A 26,405-nucleotide genomic window follows, 5' to 3' on the forward strand; every position below is an offset into this window, starting at 1 on the left:
ACTTGTGTGTTTCTTTACAATTTTGAGTTTTCCATTTTTTTCTACTGAAGATATTACTGTCTCTTAGTTAAATTGAAACAGAAATGTGAATGTTAGAAGTGTGTGGTCAGCTGGTCTTGTTTTAGCTAATGATGTACTTGGAGTGTACGTGTGCAAAATATAGTTCAAGGCCTGTCCTAATCAACTTAAGAAAAATAAATTGAAATAAATAACCCCAAACTATTTGCAGCTGTTAAATTATATTAATTTAAATGAGATTAAAGCTATAATGTGTAGCTATTTTCATATGAAGATAAGCTTAAGCAATATTCTTCCTCTGATCCTAGTTCAGAGTACAGCCAGACCAGAACCTTTCATTTGAGGATTATAACTTCCCTTTTGAATTTCTGGTTGTGTCTTTCTTTACTTCTGTTCGTTAGCTGTATGCAATTTTCCCAAATATTCTTGTTTATATGTTATTTGTGAGTTTGTTTCTGATGCAGTGATCCATATATATTAAAACTAGTGAGAATCATGGAACTGGAATAAATATTCTAAATAGGTAGTTAAGCACAAAATCATAAGAATAGAGGTTTTTTATTCATAGCCTTGGGTAGGAAATTTTGGTTTTGATTGTGCTTGTTAATAGATCTCAAATCCGGAAGAAACCATGAACTATGGGAGAAACTTGAGTGAAATGGCACACATGGAGTAAGAGTTGAGGTTCTACAGAAGGAATCCCACTTGTATTGTGCATATGAAGGTAAGAGTCATATTCTGAATCAACCTGTAAGTTTGAAAGATCCTTGATATAGTATTGCTGTATTAGTAGTAGAATTAATGATGGATTTGTGTTGTTTTGGCATTTTGTCTTTTCAACAATATTTGGAGAGAGCTGACTGAGAGCTGAGTAATACATTGAACGAAAAGATGAGCAGCTGGTGACTCTTATCAGTAAGCTGTTGAAAACTGCTTGGGGTTTCAATGATATTAGTAGGTTATTTGACTGTGTTATTTAGTAGCAAGGCTTTCCCTTTCTACTAAATTCTTACTATCTGGATTTAGTGAAATGTTAGGCCCACTGGAATGTTGTATAAATATGTGAAAATGGCTTCAGCAGAAATCTGATGCAGGATGCTTTAAAATGGATAAATGACTATATTAAAGTTTTTTTGAGCTACATGTAGCAAAATAGTTATTGAGTGTTTGCTAGCTATCTGAACTTTACCTAAATTGATGGTCATATAAAGTAAACAAAAATTTCAGATATGGGCAAAGAAAAGGTGATTGAAATAAGGAATGTATGGTCACGAGTTGTACTGTCACCAAAAGATGACACGAAATTGAATGCGCACAGTATGTTTGACTGAAAGGCTATTTTTAGTTCTGTAATTGCAAATGTCGTGTGCAAACAGCCACAGAAGTATATTGTGACATTTTATCCCAATGAGCTTAATGTAAAGAAATGTGGGCTAGCATCAGAGTGGTTATGAATTAGCCACACCCTGTTAGCTCACATTTACTTATATCAATTTGCAGCTCTGAAATCATCTAGAGAATACCAGCTATATGCACTCAGCTTCTGCCACCCCTGAGAGTTTTAAATAACCACAGCTGAAGCTCTTTAGGCCTCTTGAGGGGGAAAAAAAAGGCACTATGTAAGCAGACTTGTGTACCAGCTGTTTTGTTTTCCTTTTGCACACCCTTGATGCTATACGCTTTTGGTTCCTTCTGTGTTGTTTGTTGATCTATCTGAGATGAAAGTCATTGAAAATGTCAGCTTAGTGTTGTAGTCCATCCTGGAAAAGTAAGTGTCTAAGTAGTGAATTGTCAATTCCCCTGCTGATATTTAGAAGTTTTGGCTGCCAATCCTGTATTTCAGGAGTTCCTTGAAACTGTTGTAATGAGAGTTGAGCTGAAATACTCAAAACTTTGTATGCTACAAAGTGCCTTTATTACATAAAAACTTCAATAAGAAATGTGAAAGAAATAACTCTGGCTTGAGGAATTTGTTTACTCTTCTGACAAAGTAAAAATTACTCAGATAGCTATAGACGAGGGAACTTACCTGATTTTTCAGGCATGACCTATGAATCTCTGCAGTTCCACAACAACTATATTACTACCTTAATAGAAAAGAAAACTTTTAAGCTCTCTAGCTTAGACAGCAGATGGATGTGATACTGTCTAATTTTTACTGAGTTAGTGCTATGGGATTTCCCCTTTGCTGTTCCTGTTAATCCTCCAGGTTTAGTTAATATTAAGAGAAAGGAGATGAGGACAGCTATCTTACTGCAGAGACAGGCTGGCCACCCAAGAGAGTTTAAAGTTTATAATTACTCTAGTCAATGAGGAACTGGGGAAGTTTAAATTTCTGTCATTTGTAGATCTGAAGTGCAGTGCTTTCAAACTTTGGCATTGCCATTATGCCTTGAAAATCTAGACAGATATTTTGGTTTCCACGAGACAATGCAAGTTGTCTGATAGTGAGGTATGGGAACCTGGAGGCAATGGCAGGCATGAGATAATGGGAAATGATGGTGAAATAGTTCCCTAGCATGTATCCTGACTTGGACATGGATAAGCATTTGCACAGACACTTATCAATGAGGGAGAAATGTTAAGATTTGGCTCCCAGAAGTCTTTGTATTTAATCTTAACATGACTAGCTGTATCCCAAAGTGCTTGTGAGTTTGTAAACTGATGGTTACTACTGAGTCATCAAGTATTTTATTTTTTTGTCCCCTGAAATATGGAGTTGGTAATCTATTTCAATAAAAAACTCCCCTTCTCCCAAAAATTTGCTATAAATCTGTGACAGCTAATCCCATGAAACATTGACCTTGATGTGGGTCAAATGTTTGTGGTTTTTTTCTGGGTGTTTAGCTTGAGGAAGTAGTTTGGAAGTGTGTTTCCAGTTTCCCAGCCACCTGTTACAGCTTTCTTTCTTGAAACTGTTTGTTATTTCTGAGGCTGCTGTATATTTCTCGCTGAACTATAAGGCTGTAGTAGTCAAGTATTTCCACAAACTGTGTTGCTGAAAAATCCTTTGGCCAGTACAATGTGTCAGTATAGCAGGTGTGTTTCACCATTAACATGAACTGCAAGCAGAACCATAAGCATGAGACAGGAGAGTTTGTGTGTGTTGGAGTAAAAAGAGTGAGTAGGTGGATTTGGGAACTCTTGTACAGGGAATTGGGTAGATTTAGCAGTGCTCTTCTGCCCTGTTGCTTTTGCCACAATCCGTATGTAACGAATTCCTCTGTATGCTCACACAAATGATTCCCCCTTTTTTTTTAATCTGTTTGAGTCTGCTCTGTGCAAAACGAGTTCATCAGTTGCAGACCACTTCTCCACCAGAAGCACAGTAGTCTGACAAGCCAGCAGAAGGGGTGAGAACGTGGACAGCATTTGCCATACCGTCATAGTACATTAATTTTACCTTAATTATACTTCGGCCTGTGATTAATACAGGTCATTGCTGCCTGGTCACATTGTAGATCATGCTAAAAATTGTACAATGACAAGTACAATTCCTCTGAGTCATTTTGACTTCATGGCTTAAATAACCATTGTTTAAACACAGTAAGGAAACTGTTTATTTTTAAAATGTTTCCAAGAAGTCCTAATCCCCTTTTGGGGTAAATGGAAGAGTTTCTGCTATGAGTTTACTCTTAACTGTAGAAAGCAGTCAGGTTGAATACTGAAAAGGAAACAGAAAAGATAGTTGTTCTGCTTTCTCAGCAAGTAAAGTGAAAAGATTTCTTTAGATTGGGTAGATTTGCTTAGTAGCACAAGGGCTGAGTGGGACATCTTCGCAGATCAAGTTATGAGTTGAATGTGTTCTCAGAAGAAGACTTTGGACCAGGAATGCCTAGAAGCAGTCTAGCTCAATGCCTGCACATCAATAAAACGCATCACTGGATAAGAAGGGGGAATCATTAGCTTGGGATAGATCATTCATTTGCCATACAAGGTAGCATCAGGTGTCTTGTTCTAAGGACTCTTGAATACTTCTCCTTTTCCTGAAGACTTCCTCAAACACACAACTTTTCTGGTTTGCATTGCTTGTAGATCATGGTTATACTTTTTGTAACTAGCTAGCACATACCTGAGTGAGAACTGCAGCCTTGCTGTTGCATCCCTCTTTGTTTCTTAGCAAGCATCTCTCTTTCTGTCTTAATTGTAAGACAGGTGTTTTCTTTCTCCATGTATTTCATATCACATGGTATAGCTTCAACAGGAAGGTCCAGTGCCTGTGTCTCATGAAGGGGAGAGTTGCATGTGAGTGACCTGAGAGACGGCTGCCCTGTAGCTGCATCCCCTGCTATCACTACACTGACCACTGAGCAGCCTTCCAAGAGCTATGCTTTGTCTTGAGCTTTTCAAGTAACCACTGCTTTGCCCGAAAGCTATAAAATGCAGGAATCCTGGTGCTACCTCAGGACTTGCTGGGCTGCCTGTGAAGCAAAGACAGGAACGCAGCTGGGGCTGACAGTGTCTGTGTTTACATTGTTCCTATTCATCATTCAAAGCCTTTGGAGAAAAGCCCTGCCAAGGGAAAGGTAAGGTCTCAACTGTGTCCTTGGGAAGTCAGAAATGTACCCTTGAACCCATGGGTTCAATTCTGTGCTGCCTCTGAGGATACTGTTTGGCCTGAGTGATAATTGTAAACTCTGTGCATGGGCTTTTCTTTCAGATATAAGTTACCTCAAGATATTTACATGGCATTTACATGCCTTTTCACTGCTGGTTGAGTGTAACATTTTCTTGACAGATGATGATTCAGTGTGGTCTCTGTTTTGCCATTAAAAAAGTCTGGAACAATAGTAATTTGGGTTGAAACCAATCAATTGCAAAATTGAATCTGTTGGCTTTATAGTTTCATTTAAAAGACAAAAAATTTTATACTTCTGAGTTTCTTGTGTGTTTATATAAAAAGCTGTGTGAAAGGATTAAAAGTTGAGTCACGCCAAGACATAAAGTAAAGCAAATTATTTGTTGACAAAATTCACAGCAAAAAATACAAAAAAAACCCCAAACCAACAATGCAAGCCCCTTCATGTGTAGTTGTGGTAGAGGTTATACTCTTGGGAGTGTTTACCGGCACCTTCTTTTAGGAGTAATGACTAAATATGTAAATATGTGTATAAGCACAGTTCTGTCACCCCTACTTCTTCATATTGCAGGAGTCTGGCAGGGCCGTCCATACATGATAGCTGCTCTTCAGTTTTAATTACTTGTACATAGATGTAATATGTCTTTAGAAGTTCTAAATTCTTGTCATCATGTATAGTTATGTGAGAAGATTTTTTGTTCATAGGACCAGATGATAACTTGAAGTGATGAGCAAGTGGGAGTAGGAAGAAAAGAGCTCTGTTTGCTGAGTCCTATATAATTACATTTAAAATGATGAATGAGTCAAGGCTGAGTTATCTGGGCATATATGCGTACTTAGAGGTTAGTATAGGTACAGTAATTGCATTTCTTAGATAACTTTCTTATTCTTTTTATGTAAATGTTTGCAAGAACATCAAACTTGCATTCAATAATAACTTTCTATCACTAGGCAAAAAATTAACATCAGAAAGCTCTTCCTGGTATACTTAATTTTATATACAAAGTACTTGACTAATTTGGCCCCAGAAGCTGTTCCACTCTCTCATGTACATATATTCTTCATTGCCTTGATATCTCAGGGAATTTTGTTCTTGGGTGGAAGTAAACAAAAATGTTCCGTCTGCTATTTTAAGCAACAAGTGGAAACTTTCATGAGTGAAACGAAGAGTTGAAATATAAACTTAAAGAGCCTTCAAGTTTAAGTTCAGTTTTGGGGTTATAAGCTGCTTTTGTAAGACTTCACTGTAGCTTCATTGCTTCTTAGAGATGCATGATTTTGCATGACTGCAAAACACTTAGCATTTCACTGAGGTAACAGGAGGGAGAAGACACTTGTCTCTTCTTCCTGAGAGAAGACTGAGGAGCTGGAAACCTTCACTCATCCATTTGAAGTCTCTGTTGGCTTCTGTAGTGGGAATCGACTAATGAAGAAAGCATTTGACTAAAACCTCTAACTGTCTGCTGTGTTTTTCCTCATCTTCACCTGATTTTTGTTCTCTTCTAGAAAAACTCTGGACTTGCCAAAACTACTCTTTAGGTGCTATAAACATACCGTTTTGTTTATACCCTCAGATTTTTGCAGGATCTTGTCTTTTATTGCCTACTGTCAAACTAGAAGTTGTAACTGCTGATGTGCCTCTTCTGAACTCCTGGATTTGATTTGCATTTAGCTGAAGGTGCCTGCAATTGCATGGCATGTTTAGTATGCTACAGAGATAACAGCCAAATAGAGATGCTAATCCATGGTGTGAGAGTCATAAAATAATCATACAAAGCTCATAATGATCCCAGTTTGTCACTTTGGATACTGAATAGCCTTTTATGGGGTGCCAGTGTAGATCTGTAAGAAATAAGTTGAATATAGTTTTGATCATCAGATGCTTAATAGAGATGAATGACGCTGGAATTGATACAAATGTTGTGCCCAGTCCTTTCCCAGAAAGATGCTTGAGGGAAATGTGCACTGAATTCTTCCACTATAAGAGCCAAAAGAAATGAATTAATTCACCTCTATAGAAACAGGGTCCAATTAAGTTTAGTATGTTGGACTTAATTTTTTTTTCTTGATATTCATATAAAAAAACAGTAGGAGGACAAGCTAGTAGCTGTTACTATGCAGGTATATAAGCATTGTTAGTGCAGTTTCAACTGCTTACATCTTTCAGGTTTGCAGCATTCATGTAAAACATGAAATAGAATGTTGTGGTGTTTGCTGTCTGTTTGTTGTGTTTTCATCCTTAGCATCAATTTTACTCAGTCTGAGAGAAGTGTTTATCTTTTCCAAAATCATATTTTTACTTTGCTATTTTGAACTCTGAAAGCATGATGGACTGAAAGGCAAGAATACCTAGATTAAAGTTCGGTTTATTTTGAGCTTAGGGCTATAGTACCAGTACTAGGGCAGCCTGAATAAAAAAATTCAATTTTTTGAAGACACTCCCCCTTTAACATGGTTTGAATTTTCTGTCATGGGCCTTTTCTCTTTAATTCTCCCATTTCTTCAAATTCTTTAAAAATAATTACCATTTGGAAAAGTGAAAACCTGCACCAGGTGAGCTAAAGATTTATTGGCTTAAATTCTTTTGTCTTGCATAGCTGGTTTAAGCAATGTATGCTTTTATTATTAGCAGAACCCATTTTGAGTTGGAGAGAGTAGGAAATAATATGTAATGTGAGCAATATACTTACTCTGAAGAAGGTGTATCAACAAATACTGTTAGTTATGTTTCAATAATCCATTCTGATATGCATTTGTGAAATTACTGATACTGTTATCATTGCAATAAGAGTTTTCTATGAAATATAACATAGTTATGGAACCATAGTATTACCTCATTCTGGTTTCCAAACTGGACTAAATTACACTGCAATCATAATTATGCTAGTCTAGTAATACCCATGTATGTCGAGGAGATGAAATGGTAGCATGCAGGAGGAATGCTGCTGTTGTGGGAATGGTTGAAAGCACAAAGCTTTCTGATATAGCTGAACCTTTAAAATCTACAAGGATGATCTCACTTGCTCCTGAAGCATAGCAGTCTCTGAGGCTACACACAGGACATGCAGACCTCTCACATATGCCAGTTTAAGATAGGTGAGGATGCATTCAAACTGCAGGCATGATACAGTTTTCTAAACTGAAATTTTGTTGCTAGGTCAAGCGTATCTCTATGAAGGTCATCAAATATCTGGTTACAAATGAACAAAGAGTTGGTTTTGAAAGTATAACTTAAAAGTTTCCACCTCTGTGATGATTCTCACTAACAGGCTTGTGGGTTTTTGTTGCAGTACTGACACCTGTAATAGCGACTTCCATAAAGAGATCATTTCATGTACGCTGCTCGTTTCTCTTCCCCTGAAATACCTACGTAATGCAAAATGTGGGGTTTTGTTTTCCTACCAAAGCTTTTGTCTATGACATGAGAATTTGTCACCTTTTTGTGTGCTGTGAAGTACCTAGTTTATTTATTTTGTATGATGGTTTGCATAATTATGCTTCGTCAATATATGTATTTCTTAAATGTTGTGAAATGCTATGAAAGCACTCAAGCTTTCATATATCCCTTTAAAAAGCGCTAGTTTAAAACCATAATTCACAGGTGCGATATTGTAAACTCTGTGAGATACTTCTCTCCAATTTATGTATGCTGCTCTCCTTAGGACTAGATGAAACTGTCCTCACATATGTGGTATCATTTGTTAATACACATTAGAAAAGAGCTGGAGATTTTTCCTCAGCAGTTCCCTACTCATAAAGGTCTCTCATGTTTTGTTTTGAAGGCTTTTTTTCTAAAAAATATTTTTACTTGACCTGAGTACCACTTTTTTTCCTTCTTGACTATGGTAGACTCCTTTTGTTTATTCGACTGAAAGCATAAGAAAAGGTTACATCACCATATGGTTATCTTTGCATGTACGCATCTTGAACTGTTAGTGTGCCTTGCTCTTAATTTCCAGTGTTTTTTCTTGAAAAGCTTTCAAACTGCATATTTCCTTTAAAATATATACACATGAATAGAAATAGTGAGCAGAATTTTTGAGAAATAAAATACACTAAATTGAGAAGACGAGTGGTTTTTTGTTTTAAGTTTATGCTTTTATGTTATTGGATTAGTTTCCTTTGAAATAATAAACATGCTGCTTGCATATATTCATGGGAAAACTTGAAAAGTAGTGATTGAAATCTAAGCCTCCAACTAAAACTATGGCCAACATCTAGAATTATCTTCAAAGGTGGTTGTATGGGTTTGTTTGAAATTATGTTGAAGTTGAATGCTCATAGAAGTAATTTTAAGGTGGTACTTTCAATTTATGGGTGATCTTTAAAGATAAATTTAGGAGATGTTTCATTTGTTGCTTAGAACGCAGAGGAGGTATTTGCAGGTTTTGCTTGTTTTTTCTTTTTTTTTAGTACCTCCAATTGTGTTTATGGCCTAATATAAATTTAATAAACTTTCTTGGTCTGAAATACCTCTTGGAATAATTGAAATTTACAACTTATTTGGAAATTTTGTAGAGAAAGGAATAGGCAGGTTTAGTCAGGAAATGTGAAAATAAATGAGGTCAGTTTAATTGACATTTTAATTTCTGTCTGAGTACTATGGGGGCTGCTGCACTGTCTCACACAGTCGTGTTTATCTGTATAAAGCGTGGCAGTTGTTAACATGTGTTGTGTCCTGGCTTGTTCAGAAATTAAAGCTGACCCAAAGTAAAATGTACCTGCCGTTTTCTAAAAACTGCTCATTTTGCAAAAGTTAGTTATTCTTTATTTGTTTTTTAAATTCATCTTGGACGTGAAGTGAACTATGAGCTATTCAATTAATACATACTGTGCTTATGTAGAGTACCCAAGGCACACTACTGCAAAGTTTGTCAGTCAAGGGGCTTAGCTTTCACCTGTGGGAGGATGCAGACCCCTACTACCTCCCCTTCCAGTGTATTTTAATTTTACTGTTCCTTTGAATAATTCTGCTTTATTCTAGTGTTTTTAGTCTGTAGAGTGAGACTGCAACAGAAGAAATGAACACCTAAAGTGCAGCTCAGAATTCAGGAATTTCTGTCTGAAGAAATTTTTACCTTGCTTGTTAAGTGATAGAGTTAAAAAATGTCTTGATGCTCTAATATTTCTGCCACAATACAGGGAAAAGTGAAACAGCATGTGGAAGGCTGTATACCCACTAGTGCTAAGTGATTTGGGAAAGGGAGGCATAAAAAATCCAATGTTGCCTGCAGTGAATGAATGTGGACAGGAAAAAAAATAAAATTACTAGGGAGCTTTCTGATTCTTGGCCTTTCTCTGTGAATTGGAGAGTATTTCTTCCCTTGACTCCTTCAGACATGCTAAAGCTTTCGGTGGGCCAGTCACCTTGGAGATTCTTGACTGCCCTGGTAAGGGCTTAAAAAGAGCTGGCTGGGACTGGTGCTGGGAAGTCAGCCCAGGTTGTGCAGCCAAGAAAGAAAGGAAGGTCACACAAAGGGAAAACTTGCGAGGAGTGTGAGGATCTGATCACCTGCTGGAGGAAGAAGATGTAAAATCAGTCTTCTGCAACTGCTCACAATGTTGAAAGTTACTCCTTTGAGGGGAGGTACCTTGTGTATGGGCTGGAAAGGCTGCAGAAGTAGCACAGCTTTTGTAGTCTGTTGATGCTTGCTGGGAAGGGGCAGAACAGCTTCTGTTCCTTGCATCCAGGACAGGTTATATGTTATTTCTGGTGAGTCCTAATACAAAATGAGTAAGCAGTCCCATAAGCAAAGAATGGAAGTTGGGAATGTGCTCATCACTTTATTGCACTAACTACATTACCAATAAAGCATACGCTAAATGGATTAAGAAAAGGATGCCATCCCAAAAGTGGCTCTTCAAAAAGAAGTCTCTGTAGATCATTAACAAAAATTATTTCAGGCTCTGAAGAGACAAAGTTGAAATCATTGACAATTATGCTGTCTACACATTTTATCAACAATAAACAGCTATGATGGTGAAATCAAAGGAGTTTCACAGTTGAAGCAGCCAGTTTCTAAAACTGAGGAAGTCAGACAGACCCCAGTCATAGGGCTGGGAATCACAGTCTGAAACACTTGGTCTTTGAAAGGGTCCTGTCCCCTAGGTGGTGCTGTAGAAAAAAAAAGATTGTGATATTTGTATATTCATTATATATATACGTATGTATGAGAATATGCATCTGTATATATGGGAATATATGTATACCTGTGTGTTTGTATATATATGTAGAAAATGTAATTGAGGTTGGTGAGGCTGACCTTAGACACTTAGCATTTGAATTTAAAACAAATGTTAAGGAATGCGGAGGAAAACGTTGACAAGAGCAAATGTTCAAGAAGTTAGGATAAATGTCTCTGGAAAAAAAAAAAAAAAACAAACAACAGAGCAAACCTGCCTAGCTAAGTTTGCTAACAAAAGCAAAAATTGGAAGTTAACGCAATAATGGCACAGAGGAATTTTGAAAGCAAAAAGCCAAGTATTAAAACATTTTCCTCTCTGATGCTGTGATTAGATGTAGGATGACTGAGAGCAAGGTCCAGATTTTAGCCTCAGAAGGGACAAGTTACCAGAATGAAGTTCTCCAGCCCCCAGCAGTCCTTCATCACACCTTAATCCTGTGCTGGCAAGCCTTCTGTGGCAAGCTGGCACTAGCAGACCTAAATACAGCAGATTAAATGACTGAAGTGAGATTTGCAACGTACAGGAGATCAGAAAAAAACAATCTTTGTGTTTAGATGCAATATCTTCTGACCTTAAATTTGGTTAAATGCTGTTATACCTCAAAGGACTGTTCTTGATGTTTTACAGTTAAATTGACTGTTGGTTGCTGTTGTACAGTAGAAGGGGTAATGGTTTTAAGAGCTTAGATTCAGACTAGATTTAAGAAGGAATTTTTTTACAATGAGGGTGGTGAAACACTAGAACACTGGAGAGGTGGTAGAATGCCACATCTCAGGAAATACTCCAGGTCAGGTCAGATGGGCTCTGAGCAACCTGGTATTCAATCTAGTTGAAAATGTGCCTGTTCATTGCAGAGGGCTGGAATAAATGGCCTTTAAAGCCCAATATATGACCCTTCCAGCCCAAATTATTCTTTGATTAATTTGTCTATACAGGAATTGTATGATTGCCTTGCTAATGTGGTGGTTTTGGTTAAAATATAGTTCAGTTGCATTGCATTGGTTAGCATCACTACTGGACACATTCTCTTAGTGCCTCCAATATCTCTGTCTGACCACAGACCACTTATTTTCTGGTTATGTCCTCATGACACATGATTTGATTGATCTTCTAGAACAACTGTTATTATTACCTCAAAATAAAATGGGAAGAAAAGAGACATTCCTCTAGAAAACTTCTATTCAGTTTTTCTTTTGCCTTGGTTTTATATCTTGAAAATGATACAAAAAATCCTCCTTTTTGAGCATTTTAAAAAAAATTTTCAAAAAGAGTAAAACTGGCATTTTTTGCTTTTTGCATAGTCTCTGTATTGAGATGTTTCTAAAAAGTGATATTACAGGCATTTAATATTTTTAAGACTGAGTAAGGTTAGTTAAAGGGGACTGCTTAGTATTTTTTCTAAAGTAATATATTCTTGTGGAAATAAAGCTGTCAGAGTTTACTTAGTAGTGTATTTTGGTTTTGTGTTGGAACTTTAATTTCGGCCATTAGAACAGAAATCTGGAAAGCTGTATTTAAAGCGGGGAAACATTTTTTTAATAAAATGCATCATCCCAATTCCTGCGTATCTCCTTGCTCCTGCTTTAACAAATTGTGTAGCGGAAATAGCTCTTCATAACATTTAGTTTCTCATCTAATGGTAAAACAAAAGAAGACCTAATGAAGGTCCTAGTCTTGACTTTTATTGCCGTTGCTCAGAAGAATTGAAGATAATGACACATTAGCTTCGGTGTGCTAGTTGTTTTGGAGGAAGCAATAGGGGAGTAATTCTTTGACCTTGCACTAATAACCAGAAGATGTTTAAATTACAGTTTTCTACCACAAAACAATGATTAATTTGTGTGTTAATAATTTCTATTCACTTAAAGAAGATTCAGTCAAAAAATTCCCCTGTGCTTTAAGACCAAAAAAAATATTTAAAAAGTTTAATGAGAGTTAATTAAAAATGCTGATTTTTCAGTTGCTTCTGGTATTACATCAGCAGAAAACTACTTACCTAAAGAACCTTTCACTAAGGGTAGTTACTAGTGGCAGTTGTTTGGGGGTTTTGGTTGTTTTTCTTGGTTAAAATGTTTCAAACCACTACTGCTGCTTCTTATCACATCAACCCTAAAAGGGAGCAGCAGAGTAGAGAGAGATCTGTTTTGGTCTGTATCCACAAATGATGCTTTTTATCCCCTGCTGCACCAAATGCTGCCAGGGACTCTTCATTCAACCCTGAGAAGAGGGGAATGGCCACAATTTGTCTGATGAAAGAGATGGAGTTAGTGAAGAAGAAAACCTGTTTTCTTTACTTTCATCAGTTCCCATTCAGTATCTCTGAATGGATGGGTGGCCCCTGAGCAACTGAAAATGTCAAAAAGCAGCTACCTCTCAGCTTTGTCTCCATTATATCATTGAAGTAATTCTTAAAAAAAGTAAGGAATATAAAATTAATTCAGGTAATGCTAATTCAGCAGCTGTTTTGAATATGTTAATATGTTAGAAATCCTGTTGAAGTAAAGGAAAGAATATTCAGGCTGTTAACTTCCAGCGCTGATCATGCAGTAGTATTATTAGTACTCTTCTTTTTATATTCTCACCTTGTGGAAGGAAGGAAGATAAAGGGAATGTAAGGCCTGTGTGCTAGTGTGTACCTTATGGTTTGTTTAATCACGATGCTATTAATCATTGTGCTCTTAATCTCTGGGGGAGTTTTGTTTCTAGTCCAGGAAAATGGTGTTGTGTATTTATTGAAAGCAAGTCTTCCATAGGATTTTAAAATTTATCCTTTGTTTTTTTTCTCTTCTACCTCACATGCAGTGTATTTCCTGAGGTCAGTACACATGTGAACAAAGAAGTTATTTTTGTATTATTTTCTGTTCAATGGTTAAATCATTACCTGCTCATCCCTTTCTTAGGTCTTTTATGTGCTTTTTATCTGGATGTTTGACTTTCTGACTGTCTGCACCATGAATTTCTTTAAGTTCTTTTTGTATGGTGAAATGCTGAGAGAAATCATTGTATTATCTGGTAGTAAGGCAAAACATCAAAATCTCAGAGTTGTCTCTCAAGTATGCTTTGTTGTTCCAAGGAACAAGAGCTCTCAAACTAAAAGTTTCCATTTGACTTCTGTGAAGGTGCTGTGAACAGCAGGACACTCTTACCTCCCAAACATTTGTTTCTCCAATGAAATTCTTAGTCAAGGACAGATAACTGGGCTCTATCTCAGTAAGTCTTCTAAGTGTTTGTGGCTTCAGAATCTGTAGGTCTGTAGTGCAGCTTTCATCAACCCTTCTTTCCCCCTATTTTTTTGCACTCCTGCTGTTGGCTGTTGGTCATTTCTCTCTTATTTATTCTGTAGAGAGTTAAATCACAAAAAAATTAATGAACAAAATAGTTTTGGCCTGATTGTTATGCTAAGTGTCACTTATCTGTTTTGATATACTGTCATTTAAAAAGGAAAAAAGGGCAGCTTACTCCTTCCTTCTTAGGATAAAAGCTTTTAGTAAATGGAAGGTGGGATGGATTGGGAGCCAGGAGACTGGGTGCTCTTGTCTCTCCTCTGTGAACTGAGGTTGGTTGTTCTGGGCGGCTCACAGTTCCTGTTGACCAAAACCTCTTGTCTCATTTTTAATGTTGATGTAACAAGCATTTTGTATATATTTAACTGATGCTATATTCAATAATTTAAGTGAGTGTTTGAAACAGGCATCAGATCTCAGCTGTTTAGCATGCTTTGATCTCATAAAACTTCTGGCATGAATGTGCAAAATACATATTCAATGATATCTGTTAACATCTGACTTCCTTAGTAGGGCAGAGTTTTGCCTCAGAGATGAGAAACTCAGGAACTACAGTGTTGGACCTGCCATTCTACTGTGGCCATATTTGTTACGAGCAGTGGCACAGGAAAGTGTGGGCAGGAAGGATGTCAAGGAAAACAATAAATCCTATGCTAGCAATTAGCTATGAGCATCTCCAGGAGTTCGTGGTTCAGCCAACTGTGTGTTCCATTTCTCTTTTAGCTTCTCTATTACCATGGGAGGCAGAGAGAGAGCTAAAAGATGATGTATTCACATCTGCCTGATCCACTCCATGAGCGGGGTGGTGAGGAGTGGGTGTTTGTTGAGAAAACTGTGATAGTGTGAGCTGTGCTCCTGACCCAGTGCATTACGCATTTTGTTATTAGAATTTTTGAGCATGTCTACCTGCTCCTCTTCGTGCTACTTGCTGTGTTAAAGATTTCATGGTAATAGCAATGTACTGAAAAAATGGAGGACTCTATTTATAAAACAGATCAGTAATGAAGTTTAGTAAAATAAGAGTAATTTTTTTAAACTACTCTTTTACTTCTTGATCCCTTAGTGCTTTCTGCCATATGCTGCTATGTAAAGAGAAATAGAATTACTGAAAGGGAAGATGTGCTGGAAGGCTGTGCTTATTTGTACTTTGTTAAGCAAATAACTGTTTGCTAGTGTGCAATTAGGAAAAGAAAAATCAGATGTCAGTTTATTGCAGAAATATGAGCAATGTAGCTCTCAATATTTGTGCTATTAACTTCATATTAAAGCTCAAAGACCTGCTTAATTTTATTAGCTAATAAAAAAATGGGATTACAAAGCACGTAGTGATACCTGAACTTCATCGTGTCTGAGAACCGTTCTCTAAAAAAAGAAAATACAAGTTTCCATTCTGGGGGAAAAATACAGTAAGAATATTTTAGATTTTTGACAACAATTACAAATTCTGACATCATGGCATTATCTATCTTTCAATGCAAAACAGACATAGCATTTAACCTAAAGAAACAAACTGAAGAAAGGTAAATGAAAAAGTCTTCAGAGGAATCTCCAAAATGGAAACAGTTTGCCCAAAAGGAGCAGTGTGAAGCATGGGGCAGAGAGGCCTGCTACTGGCATAAGCATGATTTTCAGTTTGGACAGGGAGACTGGATTTGTAGAACAGTTATGCTTCGCACAAAACTGAGCAGAAAAGAACATAATGTACTTAAAAAAAGAAACATAAGTACACATATCCTGGAAAATGATTTGTTTAATAAACTACCACATCCCCTAGTTGGAATAATTTCCTTGAACATGATGGAACATGGGTGTTGCTTATATACTTGACACTGAAACATGATTTTTTTGATAGCCAAGGTTGAAGCAGCTGAACAAAAAAAGTATTTTCATGTGTGCATAAATTAGGTGCTCTAGTACCTAAACTGCAATCAGAATCCTTGAAAGCTGGAAGCAGTTTTAGTGTAATGCTGGAGAGCACAGTGGGAGCCTCTTTAGTCCTTTGTTTGTTTCCTGGTGACATTTGATTGTGTAAGTAGAGATGTTTTATATAAAGGTAAATTTAAAATCAAACAAAACAAAAATGGCACAAGGACATTGCACCACAGAGAAAAATAAACCAGTAAATATACCGTGACTGAAGACTGCATCAGTTAAACTTTCATAGCTACAAATGATATGCACATAATGGTGACAGAGAATCATTTCAAAAGCCAGAAGCCTAAGAAGGGATGGGGGGATGAAAGGGCAGCCAAGCAGAAAAAGTATTAAATCACTTCAGCTTTACTGTAAAGGTAGATATGAATGCTTTAGCAGGGGTGCTAAAGCATTCAGGAAGAGTTCCACATAAGGTCACTGTTTGAGGGTTTTTTTTTTGGACCTGATGTTTTCTAAAGCAAGTTCCTACTGTGCTACTGTGGTGAGGCTGTTTGGAGACTGGGTCAGCAGCAGCATGCCCAGAGCCTTTTCCTCCTGCCTTCGGTTTGTGGTCTTGTGTATGTTGCTTTGACAGCAGCATTGCAGTTTCCTTCCAGGGGGTCTATCGTGGCATTTATCTCTGGCAGCACCTAGTAAAAGTGCAGTCTGAGACTTGTGTTTGTAAGTCACCAAGCTACAAATGCAATCGCTGTTACAAACAATGTGCACTTAAACTCTATGGTAAAGGCTGAGGTACAGCTCCAGTGGTGTGAATTGCAGACGTACCAGTTATGTAAGACTGAAAATACTACTTCTCTTACAGGAGAGCTGGAAGCTTTGCCATATTGTCAGACTTTCACAAATGAAAGTTAAATTGAAGTTAAATTGATAAAAATATCCAAATGTTTTGTCTTATGACCTAAACATTCATTATTTTCTTATGATAATCTTGATGATAAATCAGAATTCTTAGTATTGATCTTATTTTAGCCTTGCTAGAGGAAAGGGAACTAAAATGTTTTGATCTCGGTTTTTGCATAGTAACTACTGGGGCTTCTGTGAAGCTTCCTAGCTTTTTGATGTGTGTGCATGTTCTCCTTTCCACACAAAATCAAGGAGTTGCTTAAAAGAAAGACTCTAGAGTGTATTAACAACTTCTGGGTTTTTGTGTTTAAAACATGACTTGTATTTAATACTGATTTTAAAACTACCTTGAAGGATATGGATTAATTCGTTAGTATTGGTGATTACATCTCCCTAAACCTTTCAAGCCAGCCATACTTCCTGAGGAACTTTATTTTCTTCTTTGTCTTCTGATGTGATTGAACAGATGACAGAATAACAATGGTGATTGAACACACAAATTGGTGTTTATAAAATAGGTCTTGCTAGACTTCTTTTGTAGGACCCAAACATTGGCCTAAATACTTTGCCTTAAGGGGTTACTATAGTTCATCTGAGCTGCATTTTGACTTGAATTTTCAAGGAACTGAAATCATGGATGTGGTTGATGATTGTGGGTTGCCTGACGTGCATCATCTGTGTAAGTCACGGGAAGGCAAATTTATGTCAGAGGTCTTTTGAATCACTATCCAAACACATCTGACTGCAAATATTTTTTTTTCAACTGTGCCACACAGTGTTTCTGCCCTGGAGATCATGTTGATCCCCTGAATCACTGATCTTGAATAATTAGAAAATAAAGCTTTGTGTACTTGATTCAAGTAGTTGGAATGGCTTCTGTCTCTAAAGAAACACTTCCTTAAGATTAAAATTTTTAATCTTTAAATTTTATTTTTGTATCGCTTAAAATGTTTCTTTTTAGAATTAATATAATCTTAAACTATAGACAGATGGATGTATACAGGTGATTCTACAAATTTAATTCAGATCAGTTTTTTTTTAAATTCAGATTTTCAGTGAAAAGGATATGAATGCTGATGTGTTTATAGCATGCAGGAAGCAGATTGGTTGTTGGGAATAGATAGTTCTTTGTGTTATAAGTAATGTTTGCAGCTTTTTTTTATTCTTCAAACTCTGAAGCTAAAACTAAAAACAAAAAAAACCCAAACTAAAACCTTTCCATTCTACACCATAATGGAAGCAGCAGCCGTTGAAATTTTGATAGGAAGACTTCTGTGGTCAGGAGTGAGCAAACATTTGGTGGAACCCTGGAGAGCTTGCCTAGGGGAGAAGGGGGAAGCTTTGGTACCCCTCCTTGCCTGAGAGACCCTGATGCATTGTCAAGCAATTCCTCTGGTCAGGGAGCTACTGCTTGAGGGGCAGTGGGTGTGGTATCACCTTACCACCTCTCTTCTCCCACAGCCCTTCCTTTTCTGTTAGTTAAAAGAAATATGTAAATGTTTGTAAGGTAGAGTAGGGCTCAGTTTCATGGTAAAGATCTGTGAGGAGTTGAGTCTGTTGTTGCTTTGGTATTGTTGGGCTACCAAGGCCTGTATGGAATTAGAGGTTGGGTAATTAAGGATGTTTGCTTTTGAAAGCCTAAATTCCATAGGGGCTCAGGAACTAGGCAGGATATTTGAAAGCTTCTGCTTTCTACATAGATACCCGAATTTCTAACCTACCTCAAAAGACAGAGCATAGAAATCTTTCCTAAATGACAGGCAAAAAAGATTGTTTTAATCATTTTACTTAAACCAGGTATCCCCTGTAGATGAACTCCAATGCAAACCAATATATTATGACATTTTTAAGTGTGCTTCAGGGTGCAATAATCATGCTTATTTCAGTAGAAAAATATAATGGGTTGCAGAAGTCTGAGGTAATAACTCTGTATAACTTGCTAAGGACTTCATAGGCCTGCAGTGTCTGTCCTTCTTAACCCCCAGTTCCATTTGTAACTGTAGATAAAATTAATTGAGGGGGGGAAAAAAATCAGTAAAACTTACTATAGTAATTGTTTTTCATACATATTCAATGAAAACAAAAATTACAGCTCTACAAAGGCAGAAAAACTCTCCAATATTTAATGAGAGTTCAGATTATGTAGTCTTTTAAAAAAGTAAAATAAAACAAAATCAGTAAGTCTGTAACCTGAAGAATAGGGCTCAATTCACCATGAAGTTTGCTTTATGCATCAGTGTATTAAATTTAATGAATAATTGCTTGAATATAAAAAAGATGAATTAAAACCCTATTAAGAATAGTTTAAATATAAAGATACAGACTGACTTTACGAGAGTCATAAGAAGTGTGGCAGCATGTAATTGAAAATTTTGTTGTTAACATGAAACTATGTGTTGAGTTTTTCATCTAAGATATATTCAGATCGCAAAGAACTTTATTAAAATGTCAATTTAGAAAAGAATAAAGTGTTCTAAAGCACAGTTTAAAGTTTTTGACATAAAATTTCCAAAGTATGTAGTGTATATCAGCAGTTTAAAAATAAAATTATTGAAAATAAATGCTATTTTATGGAGCACTTTAAAATGTTGGGTTTTTTTTATTATTCCAAATGAACCCACGCATGCTTCAAAAACTGTTGAAAGAAATCTTTTGATATTAAATGCCAGCACAGTGGATATGAATTGTGTATAGCATTTTGATTTCAATAAAGCAGCATTCTGTGGTGGATAGTTGTTTGGTTATAGTTTTTTCCAACTAGCTCTAGTATACAGTGGCTTATTTATGCACTTTTCATTTGTGTATATTTTATTCCTATGGTATATTTCTATTTCATCTTAGCGGCTTTATAAAGATTAAGGTTTATAGAGCCCTTTTCTGGAGATCTTATCCCCATTACACAGGAAGGTAAGCAAATACAGAGGAAGGTTAATTGGATTGCTGTGCTGCAGAACGTGAGTACTGGAGCTGGAACTACAATTTGGGAATGATCGTTCCCAAGTCAGTACCTTAATTTAATATAGCACAGGAGTCTTTCCTCTGGTATTGTAAACATAGGAAAAAAGAAGGGCAGAAAACACAAAGTTAATAATAAAATCTTAAAATTAAGCTCCAAAGTATGGCTTTTCGTCCTGTTAAGACTGTGTTTTCCTGTTATTCCTGTTTCCAGTAACAGCCTTCTTTCCTTCATGGTGTAGCAGGTAAGTGGGACCAACTGTGGCCAATAGGAACCTTGCTGTTCATTTTAGGGACCAGAGTTTTAGTTGATCATACATCATGGTTGTATTTTCTTATGTATATAAATAAGTGACAAAGCACAAATTTTTTAAGGGACTTTAAAAGCTCAGCCTGGCAGTGAAGATCACTTTAAACCCATCTGCCTAATTAATGAACAAGATTGGCTTGTATTCATGGCAATGGCTTTGTGGTATTGACTGTTTACACAAAGTATGTACAGTCACTTTCCTGATAAAAGTAAATCCTTGACACTCCAAAAAGCTGTACAAGTGATCGGTCACAGGTATCGGTGGTCGCCTTCTACCAAAGTACTCTAAGTATTAGTTACAGCTTTAACTCCTGCTTGGTGTTCTTGTTTGACTTAAATGAAAATTGTCAGTAGAGATCTGGTCCCAAAGTATATTGCATTGATTCTCTGATTTTGGAAGAATTATTTAGTTCCAGCCTTGACTTTTTACTTGTGTTTCTGTGAATCACTTGGTGTGGTGATCTTGTTGGACTTAGAGCGGAAATTGAGGTAAGCAGTGCTGAAATGGGGCTCATTTAATGCCAAACCCCTGACAAGGAGAAGAGGGGAGCACAGCAGGGAGGGTGGCTTTGATCCTTCCCTGAAAGGAATCATCATGAGTGTATAATAGCAGCACCAGCCACAGGTACCGTGCTCCCTTTCACAGAGCCTGTCTAAGGCAGTCTTTGGGCTTTCAGGGAGGGAAGGAACAGCTTGTTAGAGAAAAGGATGTGCTCGATATTTTGCTTTCTCCCTGTGTTCTTGGAGTGTTGATGAGAAGCGAGGCTATGGGTATATTGCAGCCTCTGCAGGAGTGGTAACTTTGTAGTTCTGTGTTTCAGCTGTCCATTATCCTGAATATTTAGCACAAATATGTTTATGGGAAATTTAAGACTTTTATGTAGTAGCGGAGTGGCAAAAATTCCTCTTAGTTCAGGAAGTTTTTTTAACAAGAAGCTTTTTTCTATTAAAGCAAATGTCCAACTCCTGTCCTACTTTTTTGGGACTGTTTTTAGGTTAGTGTATCTTGGTTTTAAACTGCACGTCAGAAGATGATTTACCACAACATCTGTAAAATGTTCTGGGGACCTTGGCAAATACCTGATAGTTTAGGTGCATGTCCAGATACTGGGTCCTATCCCCAAAATAGTTCCGTGATAAATGGATGAAAATTACTAGCAGGTAAGCATGAGAAAAAAGGGGGAAAAAAAAGGCTTTTTTATTTTTGAAAAGTGTCTTTTCAGTGGTTTTCTTTTCTGAAAGGTGTTGGTAGAGCTCTTGTTGCAGAGAAACTTGCTTACTTGGGACCATAGTTTTAATGCAGGATCAAGATTTATGTGCTTCTTTTTTCTTGCTGAGACTTTTGGAAATAGGACAAAAGGACTACAAAATAGGACTACAGCTTTGTTATTTCGCTAAAAAACCGGAAGATACAGCACAGTCCAAATGGATTTGTATGGGTATGGGAAAGTAGGCTAGCTTCCATGAGAAGAAGTATCTGGGCCTCCTTGCCTTGCCTCCTAAGGAAAAGTAAGGAAAACATCTTTTTACACAAACATGGTGACTCTGTACTAGGGAATGTATTTTGACAGTGACAAGCTGAAAGTTCAGGATCTAATTTATTCTATGTCAGCATGTTGGTCTGTATCTGTAATTAGCCTTTAGTCACAGTGTCTCTTGAAAGTTTGACTATTTTTGCCAAAGACTGGAATACTAGACCTTTACGAATTTTTTTCTAGTTTTCATGCCTGTGTGCTAACAGTAACAGTGGAGTATTCATTTTTAAGGATGCAGAAAAAGAAGCATATATTGAGATACTATGAAACACACTGCGAAGTATGAACTTTTAAAATCAGTTTATTGAAACTCCCCAGATATTCCTAATGAGTGTTGTTGAGCTGTGTTTTGTGTTGGGCTGTGGTAGAGCTGGGCCACTGCATGAGGCCAAAGCCATTAGGGACTTCTGCTACCTTGTGCTACTGGTAACTTCTGCTCTGTGGTCACCTCTGGTCTTAGCTGTACTTCTGTGGGTTTTGAGAAGCTTAAAGTTAAATGACTGCTGTGACAATTCCTTGTTATCCTACAATATGAGTGGTGTTGACCAGCACGGAAGGGTGGGGAAGGCAACCTGGTTTCTCCTTACAAACCCTTTCTGGAGTAAAGGCAGGCACTATCATTGATTGACCTGGGCCCTGCAAGCTGCAGTTGTACCACAGCACATGATTTACATTTATCTCTCTGTAGCAGCTGGTGAACTTTTCTGGTTCAAAGCTGCACAGAAGAATTTAGAGACTTCTGTAATTATTTGTACTCTTAAGCTCAATAGGGCCTAACCAGTTTTCTATAACTCTTAAGGCCCACATTCATGATTGAGGTAAACTTTTCCTTTGTCTCTGTTTTTTTCCCACACTGATTCCACTGTCCAGTGTAAGTGCCCTGAAAGAGAGGAGGAGAGCTGTACAGAGAAATGTTGGGATCATTTGTGTCCTGGACTGTTTCCCCAAGAAAAAAACAGACCTAACTGTCCTGTACATACAACAGAGAGAGGGGATTGGTGGTACAACTATCTTCGTTGGTCAGCGCTTTCCATAAATACTCTATAAGATTAGGGGAAGTGTATTTGTTTCCTGTTCATGAGAAAGAGGTTACTAACAACTTGCTATTTTTGTCTGATTATTGACTAAAATTTTGCAGTTCTGTGAAGAAATACACTGTGGGAAAAAGTATTTATGAAGAACTCCAAAATAAACCTGTCTGACTTTAAAGAATGGGCCGCATGCAGTAGCCAGGCATGCACAAACTATAAGTTCCTCCTACACAGAAGAAGTTATATGCTGCTTTCAAGGTGGATGTCTTTCTTTTGAGAATGAAATTAGGTTGTTTAAAAACACAAGACAAATACAAACAGGATAATTGACTCTGTTATGCTATTTGTGAAATAGTATTTGGAAGGTATGCTGCTGTGCAGTTAAAACGCAGATCGGGAAAAGTTGTAAATGTTGGAGGGCAAAGATTTCATATCCTTCTGGAAACCCCAGGAGAAGGCTGAGGCACTGATCTTGCTTGCAGTTATCTGTCTGGTCCTTGGACTCAACCCTGCTTGCAAACTGCTGCAGGATGTCTGGGCAGCAGGGAGAATCTGGGGTAAGGGGAAACCCAGGAGGCAGATGGTGCCTTTCTCCATTTGTCCACCCCTACTGCAAACATGATCTTTACAAGCCAAACATTGTCGTGGCTTTGATTAGTTGACTCTGTCTCCTTTAACCAAAGAGCGCTGGAATTACTCCCTACTGTTTGGACAATCTACTTTCTGCCCACCCACCCCAGGCTGCTATCAGTGGTATCACAATCTCCTGGAACTGTCTTCACGCACATCCGGATGAATCCAACTTGGTGAGCCCAGAAGGGTGGGAGGCCAGGAAACAACAACACAGGAGCCTCTGCCTGGCACTGTGTTGGTTGTTCTTGGTCTTGAGGGCTAGAAATTGGGAAATAGTACCTAAAGTTGAAGGGTTTCAGCATTTTATTCACACCAGGGTCTGTTGGACTGTAGCAGTCATTCTGGTTCCTGAAAAAACTCCCTTGTAGCTGAGCACGTCTGTAAAGGCTGCCCCATCCCCTTTGCTGGGAGTTGGCTGGGTGGTGTGCCTGTACGAGCAGAACAGGGCTGTGTCCATATGTGATCTCACCCGAGATGTGTTTACTAAGCAGGCTGGGCATGGCAGGTGGTTAGTGGTTCCTCTCCTGCCCATGACACCTGGCAGCAGATGGCAGGGCAGCCGCTTGACACCTTGGATGCCCAGTTCCAGTCCCGCCCCATCAGCTCAGCCTTCCCGGCCCCCAGGCAGTATGTATGCAGCAGCAGCAGCTGCCTTTCCTGCTGGGATGGCTTGAAGCCACAAAACAGTGCTGTTTGCTTCTTTACTGATGTCTCGGTGCTCTGAACAGGGCCTGGCCCTGGTGGGCTTTTCTCTGAGGTATGCAGGAGAAAGTCCAGCAGCACAGGAGAAAGTCTGCTGAGCTGCACGTGCTTCCATGAGAAGCGGGAAAGAAAAAAAACTCAATAGTTTTGAATTCTCTTTGTACTGGGTAGTATTTCCCCCCTGCCATTGCTCTGTGCCTTCAAGTCATTTTATGTCTGGCAGCTCCCTCCATGTCAGAGAAGAAGTTATGGGGCATGACTTCACTTTTACAGGCAGCAGAGTGAATTTAAAATGGGCTCTGCAGCTCTTTCATTTAAGAGCTGAAGTCTGGTGTGTCTGAATAATAAATCCCAAGAAGAGTCCTATGTACTTGAATGGAAAACAGCTGGATAGCTTTTTCTTCCCTTCTCACATTATGATCCCATTGGCCATGTGCTTTTTCTTGCTCCCTCTCTTTTTTCCTCTATTTTTCTTTTTCCCGTTTGTTTTTTATTTTTTCTTTTGTATACTTACAGCAATACTACTTAAAAAAAATCTTAAAATAATGGTTGCACAAAGGCCAGGAGGCAGCCCTTCAGAGGAGCCCAGCCGTGTTGGCTTGGAGTGGCAGGAGATGGCTGTGCCCTGTGTGGAAGTAGAGCCCAGTGAAGAGGGGTGGGCTGTGACCCGGCTGTCCTGTCGTACCCGAGCCAGCTCAGCTTCATACCACTTTGCTGTACCCAGCTTCAGCCGATTTGGAGGTGACTTTTGGCAGGACCTGGGGATGATCTGGGAAGAGCAGGCCTGCGAGTGAGGGGGCATGTCCAAAAGCTAGAGCAGGTACAGGTGCTATAGCTTTTCCCTGTTTCGTCTCCCCTGTGAGGTGAGGAACAAGCAAGAGTGTATCCTCATGCCTTCTCTTCTGTGGCTTTTTTTTTCCCCCTCCTTCTGCATTTTATCAATTTAATCTGTACTATAGGGTGTTTCCAAAGAGTTGTGATAATATACCTCTTGTTTTAAGGGAAGAAATACTTTTTCCTTCAGTTGTGTATTGAGAACCTATGCACAAATATCTGCTGGTTTTGGATGCCTAGATGCCAAAATTCAGGATTTCAGGGTGCCAAGGGAGTCGCTGACTATAATAATTACGCAGTCATTATTGTACCAGCTGCTCCAATAGCCTGAATTCTTTGAGCCAATTTAACATCAGGTAGCACTATCAATTCTCTTGCAGCTCTTATCTGAGAATTTAGCTAGTTTTATTTTCTACTTTTTTTTTAAGTCATTGCAAATTGAGCTGCTGTGGGCTCATAGGTTTCTTCAGTGACTCTTCTATTGTTCCAGTTCTTGAAATGAAGATCTGAATCAGAAAATGGTAAACATCCACAATTTTTTGGAGTTCAAATATATGGGTACCTTTGTGTTTCTAATGCTGATACTCTACATGGGCTTTAAGTAAAGGACTTAATTTACCTGCTATTGAGTGCTGTAAGTGTCCGAAAATTTGACAACATAAGGTTTTCAGCCATTATTTTTCTAACACGTAGAATACTACAGTGTCAGAATCAAGGTTGACTGTAGAATACCTAGACATACACTGAGCATTATTGTTTTCTAGGTTTTGGATATAAATAAAACTTTTTTTCTGTTACCACATCCTGTAAAGTTGGTAAAATGTAACTAAATTTACAGCTACTCAGTGTTCAAGAGTAAGAATTAAATTGAAACTTTGGATTACCATTTTTTAAAATAATTATTCTGTTCATAAACTATTACTTTTAATAACTGGACTAATTCTAATATCTAAAACTAAAAAGTTAAGAGTTAAGAGCTAAATGGTCTCTAGGGTTTGAAAAGTATCACTGTTGCTACTTTGCATTGAATTTTAGCACAAGGATTCTGTTTATTATAAGTTTGTTACCATAGAACTATAAACTGAAAGGTAGCAATGATGACTTTGTGTAATATACTATATTAAATAAACTTGCCCATTAGCCCTGCGTGCAAGGCTTTATTTACATTACAGTAAGCTGTTTTCTGCTGCATTTACAATTCTGCTATATAGATAAATTAAGGGCTCTCATGACAGTATGATTTACTTTCTCCCTGCAAACTGAAAAATGTTAATATTTTTAAACCTATTTGCCTGAAGTGCTTACATTAAATTTTCTGTTGGGCACCATCAAATCTACCATCAGAGAATAGAAATAGATGAAAGTCAGTCTTATCTTCTTGTTCCTATACTTAAAGGATGGACAAATATTAAATATTGTGTTTAGAATTCATTGTTCTTGCAAACAGTATTGAATAACCCTTTAAACTATATTCCTGCCCTGCAATAACAGATGAGCTGCCACCAAATTAAATAAATAAAAAGATCTGGTACAATCACACATAAAGCTTTGACTGTTTGA

The 26,405-nt window shown here is 37.7% G+C and overlaps 1 protein-coding gene across 2 annotated transcripts in view; it reads left to right on the forward strand.

The window, feature by feature from the left end:
* CHRM3 (cholinergic receptor muscarinic 3) overlaps window positions 1-26,405 on the forward strand; it is a 265,327-nt gene that overhangs the window by 12,422 nt on the left and 226,500 nt on the right. The window contains exon 1 of one of the 2 annotated variants that reach the window (XM_010398918.3): window positions 642-742. The exons of the other annotated variant lie outside the window; for it this stretch is intronic. The gene's annotated coding sequence lies outside the window, so the exon portion shown is untranslated. Of the gene's footprint in view, window positions 1-641; window positions 743-26,405 lie in introns of those variants that run through there. 2 annotated transcript variants of the gene reach the window in all.

This window comes from Corvus cornix, chromosome 3 (assembly GCF_000738735.6).
Source record: "Corvus cornix cornix isolate S_Up_H32 chromosome 3, ASM73873v5, whole genome shotgun sequence".
Taxonomy (NCBI): Eukaryota; Metazoa; Chordata; class Aves; order Passeriformes; family Corvidae; genus Corvus; species Corvus cornix.